The sequence below is a fragment of the Cupressus sempervirens genome, chromosome 5 (genome assembly GCF_028749045.1).
Source record: "Cupressus sempervirens isolate cs-2001-9-10 chromosome 5, ASM2874904v1, whole genome shotgun sequence".
NCBI classification, from domain to species: domain Eukaryota; kingdom Viridiplantae; phylum Streptophyta; class Pinopsida; order Cupressales; family Cupressaceae; genus Cupressus; species Cupressus sempervirens.
The window spans coordinates 721,192,626-721,198,625 of record NC_143122.1 but is presented as its reverse complement, the minus strand read 5'-3'; positions in this window follow the sequence as shown (position 1 = coordinate 721,198,625).

Genomic DNA, 6,000 nt, shown 5'->3' with positions numbered 1-6,000 from the left:
TTGTATTGGGCATTGATAGATCAGTCTTTTGGTGCAATGGAAATCCCACTCTAACAAGTAGTATCAAAGCTTGGTCATAGGTTCAAATCCTTAGACCCTCGAATAATGCTGAGGGGGAGATTGTTGGAAATTTATTTAGCACTCCCCTTAGGATTTGTGACAAGGGCTTAACTGCATCCTATGTACTATAAGTTGAGTGATTGTATCAGGTATTGATAGATCAATATTTTGGTGCAATGTAAATCCCACTCTAACATGAATTAATAAAAGTAATCAAGAAACCTGAGCTACCTATGGGTGATGCATGAACACTGGCCTTCATAATGAAGAACCAAGATTAGGACTTGCTATCACATGTTTCCATTCCTCCTCTTCACATTGACACCAAAGAACTGGTTCCCAAATATTACCAAGTCAAGGAGATCATGTTGGGAAGGCCCATGGTAGATATAACAAAAGTGATGATCACTATGGGCATCAAAGAGGTGTTCAAAAATATGGACTAGGATGAGTTTAAGTTGATAACACTACGATAGCAAAATGAACTTCTAAGAGGCTACTTGCATGGATTTGTGGGCCCCATCGAACCATAAAATCCAAAGATTTCTTTGTGGTAGCATTAGAGAAAAAAGGAGTAGGGATGACACAATTAGATCCATTTTTGGAAGCATGTCAGCAATGGCGTGAAAATTTGAAGAGAAAGGTGTACAGATAATACAGGGTAATTTGAACCTATTGCACCACATCCAGTTGGGTGTCAACAAGTTGGTTTCCATAGTGAACCAAGATTTTGGACTAATGGATGAAGTCCATACCTAGGCAAATGAACTATAGGCTCTGAACTCAATCAAAGGTCAAAGGTATCGAATGTTGATGGAAGTATATAGTGCTAAAGAGCTAGATAAGCTCAATGACTGGATTAAAAAGATATCATCCAAAAATAAAGTAATGGAGGGACTACATGCATAGATCTAGAGGATTAAGGATTAGACTCAAGAGAATTTTTTTGGAAGTGGAAAGGTTCTATAATGTCGCTTGCCTTGAGATATTTGAAGATGAGGCTAAGACCAAGCTTATTGCAACACAATTAGTGGTCCAAAAATTTTGAGGAACATTCAGGGATGCTTTGTCAGATGAAGACAAAAGCAAAGCATTTAAGACTAAAGAGGTGTTGTAGGAGCTAGACACAAAGCTTGAGGATTTTATAGTAACATGAGTAGAAGGTAGTAACTACCAAAGTTAGTGAAAGATAAATATGGGGCTTTGGATTTTTCAGAAGCTACCCAAGTGGCAGAGATTATAGAGAAGTTCAAAGGCAAACATCCAAACAACATTTTGATATAAAGGGGGAGAGAACCCAAATGCTCAAAATTCAATTTTGATACTTTGAAGAAATTTTTATTTTTTTGGAAGCTGTCATGCAAGTGCATAGGTGCATCATTCATAGAGGTGTGTTGACTATTTTTAAGAAGAAGCAGTGCATTAATAGTTAACTATCAGTTCCTAATTTAGATCCTTCCATGCACCGTAAACACATTTTCTCAGTAGTTCAACTTCGAAAAATTCCTTGAGAAGGTCGAACTTCCATTTTTAGAGCTCCTAGAAATTTCTAGATCATCTTGCAACTTCCCTCTTCTTATCTTCTCATTCTTTTAATATTTTGTTTATGTAAAGGCTCATGCACCCTTTAATGGATATAAACAAGGGTAGAGACCTACTTAGCACCATTTGGAGAGTCAATTTGTATATAACTAGATTAGTTTAATTAGTTTTTAGCATGAGATTACATTTTAAGAACTCTCTCTTCTAGCATAAAGGTAGGAGATGATTTCTTATAAATACATGGATGTGATATGTACTCCAAGCCATTACTTTGATGTAATAATATATGCTATTGGTGCTCTCATTCTGGGTGTAGTTACTCTTGTCAGTGTGTGTTATTTTTTTGAATGCATTTTCATGAATAATAATGGAGCCCATAGTTTTATTGTGTTTTTATGATTTGCAACCTTTTAGTTCATGTGTTTTTCGTGTGTTAACAAATTTTGCTAACGTAACAAATTTGAGAAAGGGTCATCTTTGTTCTTGGATAGTGTCTTGTCTCATTTGAGAGAACTTTTCATGGCCTTGAAATTTGATGAGATGTGAAACATCTTTCAACTTATATTGAGTTCCAATTGATGATTGCAAAAATGGAATTGAGGAAGCATTGCTCCTATTTTCATTGGTTTCCTACCTGATCCCTTTTTATGACTTAATCTACAGACATGTTGTTACTGTGGTTTATGTCCATTAGGAATTTCCCTTTCAAGTTATTTTCTTTAAATATCTTGTTACCTATCTTTTTTATTTTAGTTTCTAACACTTGGTTAAAATAGCAATTCATATAGTTGCATCGATAAATTGCATTCATCATTAAAAATATATATATACCAAAAATATATCTCTTTTGTGGTTAATTTTTCAAATATAAATAGATCAAACATCTTATCTAAAATTGTTCAGAACCAACAAAGGCCTCCTCATGAACATACACATTTATCTTCAATTGAGTGGATTTTAGTAGGTCGCAAGATTTCTCAGAACCTTGTAGTTGATCCTCAATTAGCTTGCACACCTTATCTCATGCCAAGAGTGGAACCTTATCATTCTTGTTGTTACTTTTCCACAAAAACTTCAACATCCTTTTCTTGATTTTCTTAATCACCTTAAATGGTAACTGATTACATGTCATTAAGTAAATAGGGATAGTTAGTACTATAGTTTTTAGATGATTTAATCTTCCTACTAAATTAAGCCACTTAGATATCTACCCTTCCATTACTTTCCAATATTTATCTACTATATGGTTCTATAGAGTCACCCTATCTTCCCTAGAAAATAGGGGAGCACCTAAGATTTTACTTAGTAGCTTCCCTTTACGGACACAAAATATCTCCAATCTCCCTTTCCATAATTTTATCAACATTTAAGAAGTAAATCTTTAATTTGGCAAAGTTTATGTCATATCTTGAAGCTTTTTGATAGGAGTCCAATACCAATTTCATCACTCTAGTTCTCTCAAAGAGGCCTCTCCTACCAAAAAGGTTTTATCCAAAAACTACAAATAGGTAGCCAAATCCCTCTCTAATTCTATCCTCAAACCTTTCCACCTACCATTTTCCCTTTATTCCTAAAACCTTTGGCAATAGTATAAATAATAAAAGGGGTAATTTGATCCCACTGGCACAACCCTCTCGAAGTAGAGAAGAATCCATGTGGTTGTCATTGACCAATAGAGACATTCTATAATCTCCTATCACACATTTTATCTAACCAATGCACTTGTTACTGAATGGAAACCTTTTGAAGACTTTAAATAGGAATGACATATCCACCCAATCATACACTTTCCTAATGTCCAATTTCAACAACAATGCACTCATCTTTCTAGTGGAGATAGAGTGTATCACCTCATTAGCCACAATAATTCCATCTGCAATCTACCTCCCATGAGTGAAGCCACTTTTCTCTAGGGATATGAGTTTGTACAAGACTTTTTTCAGCCTATTGGAAAAGCTTTTCAAGATGATTTTGTATGTGGTGTTGCATAAAGAGATTGGTAGAAACATCTCTAGCCTTTATGCCTTTTTTTTAGAATCATTGTACTTAAAGTGTTGTTGAAATCCTTCAACACAAACCCAAAATATCCTTCATGCTGACTTTTGCTACCAACATTTCATTATCTCCCTTAGAAATTTTGGGTTCAATCACATCCATAATACCATTCCTTTGTCCCACTCTATATGGATCGCACTCCAAAGATGAGAAAAATTCTACAACATGTTCATTAATCTCCTAAGGATCTAAAATTTCTCTAACTTGTGGTGATTGAAGTTCAAAATTTTCATTAATCAACCTTCTCATCTTTACAAAGAAATGGAAGAATTTCATGTTTTTGTCTCCTACTCTTAGTCAAGTTTGTTTGGATTTCTATTTCTAGAGAACCTCCTCTCCATCTAATAGTTTTCCATGCTTCCTCTTAAGATCCTTACCATGTACATACCATCTTCAATAAACTTATTGTTTAGTGTCAAAAATTTTCCTTCAACAATCTCTTTCTCCTTTAAAATATCTTGAAATGATCTCTATTTTAGATCTTCAAAAGTTTCTTGATGTGTTGGGGATTCTTGAAAAATACAAAACTGTTGTTGCCTTCTACCACTAGAGCCAAAATCCACCAAAGCCTTACCATATCATAAAAACCTTCCTCTCACAACCATATTTTTTCAAACTTGAAAGGATTCATGCTTGGTATACCATCTTTGACAACCTTTACCAATATAAGATAGTGGTTTGAGGCTAAGAAAGGTAGGGTCTTTGCTTCAAGCACTACCTATATGTGATCTCATTCACCCCAAACAAAAAAATATATAATTTCTCTACTATTCCTAAGAAGCTTGCTCTATGATTAGCCTAAGTGCACTTCCCCTTCTTTGGTTTGATCACCTAGAGCCCATTATTCTCCATAAAATATTGAAAGTCCCTTTGCACTCTCTCTAGTTTACCAACATCACCTCTCTTATTTGTCATCTCAAGTTTTGCATTGAGGTCTCCTATCAAAACTACACTCTGTTGCTGAATAGACCCACATACCTCTGTCATATTTTTCCTAGTTTCCTTCTTGGTCTTAGAGCTATTTGGGTCATACACATTCATCAAAAAAATATCACATTCTAAAGAAGAAGCATCAGAAGATAGTGATTGTCAAGCAACAACATGTAAATGCCCAATGATAGTAAAACAAGTTTGATCATAGATCTAAAAAATTTGAGCCAACATAGTTGATTTTTTGAATTGTGTGAAGCATGTGGAAGATAAGCTTGATGAGCTGGTGGCACATAATTCAAGATAAACCATTTTGTGTCAAATTTAAAGAGGCTTGTAAGAGAAGTTTCTAGAGGAAAAAAAATGGAAAGATGGGTAGATTCAATGAATCTAACCTAACCCTAAGATGGATGATTGTGATCAAGTGAAAAAAGATATAAATTCTCTATTTAAGGAGATAACAGGCTAGAAGCAAAGAGAGAGAAGAATAGAAGAGTCTAAACCTAAGAATGACAATAAGTCTTGGGTATTACTTCATATGGTGGTTAAAGGAATGGATATGCAATTGGAAAAATAAGCAAGGAGGCTTAATGAGTTAAAGGATTAAAGGGTGAATAAGCTATAGAGATGAAGAGGGTGAATGCCAAGAAAAATTGAAGACTGAATATGAGATCTATACTCTGTAAGTGAGTTGTTTTATTATCAGATCAAGTTGTACTATTACTTTCTAACAACTATACTAGTTAGGATAAATCCTTTAGAATAAGGTTGACCTAACATTCATTACTAAATCCTTTAATCATGTGACATTCTAATGGAATGTTCTAAAGTCCTCTAGCAAGGCTCACTCCTAATAGGGAGATTGAAATCCTTTAAGTAGGTCGCATTTAATAGTGTACATTTTAACCTTTAATAGGGTTGGCCTTTAATAGGGCTCACTTCAAAAGAGTGAAAATTGGTAGCATGTTACTAGTGGTTTTTCCCAACTTGGGTTTCCACATTAAATCCTTGTGTCAAATTGTGTGAATGATTTTGTGTTAACTTATGTTTACAATTTTTTAAAGTTATTTTGACCTAGGACATCAATATGCGTAAGGTTATGATATTGGATGATCTAATGGATGCATGCACAAGTACTAAAAAAATTTATTTGTACATTTGGACCTTGGATAATGATTCAACCCCCCCCCCCGCCCACCTCTCATTTATTCTAAACATTCCAACAATTAGTATCAGAGTTAAGTGCTTGCAAGGGAATAGTTTGAAGGTACTAGAAGCTAAAGACCAAGATGTACAGAAAGGAGGTGCCCAAGCTTAATAGAGACAACTTTCTTGCATGGAAAAGTTTGATGAAGCTACACCTAGGAGGACTTGGAGATTATTCATAGTCAACTATCACCATTAAACATGTAG